Here is a 2927-nt window from a genome sequence, read left to right on the forward strand (position 1 = left end):
AAGATTGCCGCAAAATCAAACATTCGACAACATTCTCAGGGACTACACCCAGTGGGTGCACTTAGCGTGCCCCCACTGGTTCGATTTCCCACTTGGCATGGTCCGCCCAACCCGAATGGAAGGAATAAAAACACATCCGTTTTCAGACCACCGTGCTACCTCTTGAGCATGTGTTGGTTTTTCCCTTGAAGAGGAAAGGGTGATGCAGCAAAGTAGCATAAGTATTTCCCTCAGTTTTTGAGAACCAAGGTATCAATCCAGTAGGAGGCTCCTCAAAAGTCCCACACACCTACCCAAACAAACAAGAACCTCGCAACCAACGCGATAAAGGGGTTGTCAATCCCGTCATGGTAACTTGCAAAATTGAGATCTGATAGAGATAATAAGATAAGATAAATATTTTTGGTATTTTATGATATAGATTGGAAATGTAAAAGATGCAAATAAAAGTAGATGGAAACTTATATGATAAAAGATCGACCCGGGGGCCATAGGTTTCACTAGTGGCTTCTCTCAAGATAGCATAAGTATTACGGTGGGTGAACAAATTACTGTCGAGCAATTGATAGAAAAGTGCATAGTTATGAGATTATCTAGGCACGATCATGTATATAGGCATCACGTCCGCAACAACTAGATCGAAACGATTCTGCATCTACTACTATTACTCCACACATCGACCAACTCCTGCCTGCATCTAGAGTATTAAGTTCAAGAAGAACAAAGTAACACATTTAAGAAAGATGACATGATGTAGAGGGATAAACTCATGAAATATGATATAAACCCCATCTTTTTATCCTTGATGGCAACAATACAATACGTGCCTTGCTGCCCCTGCTGTCATTGGGAAAGGACACCGCAAGATTGAACCCAAAGCTAAGCACTTCTCCCATTTCAAGAAAGATCAATCTAGTAGGCCAAACCAAACTGATAATTCGAAGAGACTTGCAAAGATAACTTAATCACACATAAAAGAATTCAGAGGAGATTCAAATATTTCTCATAGATAAACTTGATCATAAACCCACAATTCATCGGATCTCGACAAACACACCGCAAAAAGAGTTACATCAAATAGATCTCCAAGAAGATGGTGGAGAAATTTGTATTGAGATTCAAAGAGAGAGAAGAAGCCATCTAGCTAATAACTATGGACCCGAAGGTCTATGGTAAACTACTCACAACTCATCGGAGAGGCCTTGGAGATGATGTATAGGCCCTCTGTGGTTGATCCCCCCTCCAGCGGAGCGCCGATGAAAGCTCCAAGATGGGATCTCGCAGATACAGAAGGTTGCGGCGGTGGAATTAGGTTTTCGTGGTGCTCCCCGATGTTTTTAGGGTACGTGAGTATACATAGGCAAAGGAAGTACGTCGGTGGAAAAAAACAGCAATTCGGGCTGGGCCTCCGGTTAGTAGGTTAGTCCCAAAAATGATATAAAGGTGTAAAGTAAAGCCCATAAACCCAGTAATATAATAGCATGGAACAATCAAAAATTATAGATACGTTGGAGAAGTATCACACCGCAGACTGCCCGCAGTCGACCGCGGTCTCGGGGACTACACCTAGTGGGTTCACTCAGCGTGCCCCCACTAGACCAAGATCCCACTCGACATGACCTGCCTAAATTCGAGTGGAAGAGCTACTCAGCTATGAAAAACCACATTTGTTCTAAGACCACCGTCGATTGCCCGCAGTCGAAAGTGGTATCGGGGACTACACCCAGTGGGTGCACTCAGCATGCCCCCACTGGTTCAAGAACTCACACAACACGACCTATCTGATTCGAGTGAAAGAGCCACACAGCTACAACTGAAAGAGCTACACAACTACAAAAAACACCCAGTGGGTGTATAGATGCAAGGTACAGACCGACATCTTATGAATAAGAAAGCAACAGTTTTCAGATAGCATATCCTAACAGAGCAAGAATCAAGTTGGAAAACCAATCAGAAATCAACTTATAATCCCACTTACTCGGACGTTGGCTTGGAGGGAAGAGTTGGCGTCATACACAACCTTGTTGGTGTCAAACACCACCTTTAGTCGGTCCATCATAAGACCCGCCTGGATCATAGCCTCCTTGGCAGCTCCTACTTGGTCCTCCAGAGCGTTGTACAAAACAAACGGAGTGGATGTGGGAGCAGATGACGTGGCCAGTGGAGTTGGAGCTTGAGGTTGTGCAATCGGGCCAGAAGTCTGAGCAGTCGACGCCGAAGGCTAGTCAATCGATAGAGGATCATCAAAAAAGACAGTGGCCTGTACTAGATCATCAAGTTGTTGAACTACAGGCTCAGATGCCGGGCAAGGCGCTTTGCTGGTAGGTACTCTCCTGCTCGAAGCTCTGCCTCTTCTCCTTGTGCTCCTTTGAGGTATTTCCTCCTCCTCCTCCTCATCATCATCTGGAAGCTGGATAACATTTGTCGGCACTACAAAACACTAGAAAGTAAGATTTCAGTCGCCCATCAAAGTAGTTGATAGATTAGAAGCATGACTACAGAATCATACCTGCTCGAGAAGTGGCCGCGTCTGTGGTCTCCGCATCACCCCGCTCCTCATCGATGTCCATCGATGTTGCAGAAGTAGCAGCACTGAAAGGTCCAAATTTCACTTGGTCAAGCAAGTAAAGAAGTTCACAATGGAAACGAAAGACAAGGAAAGGAAACACTTATGCTGAAGCAACGGGCATGACCACCTTGATCCTGGGTAGGGCCTTCCGAGGTTTCAGTGGGATGACTTTGTCTTGCTTCGCGGCCTTCTCTGTTGGTCTGGAGTTGAAGTTTGAGTGCACTTAGGAATTTTTGCACTCAGTGGAACTGCTTTGCCACGTCCCCTTGCAGGGTCCTGCGACCGTTTGGAACACCATTCAAAGCGGGGCGACAAGTCAACTTCCTTGTTGCTGCCAGAATCCTCACTGTCTTCCTTG

Source organism: Triticum aestivum, chromosome 7B (genome assembly GCF_018294505.1).
Source record: "Triticum aestivum cultivar Chinese Spring chromosome 7B, IWGSC CS RefSeq v2.1, whole genome shotgun sequence".
NCBI lineage: Eukaryota > Viridiplantae > Streptophyta > Magnoliopsida > Poales > Poaceae > Triticum > Triticum aestivum.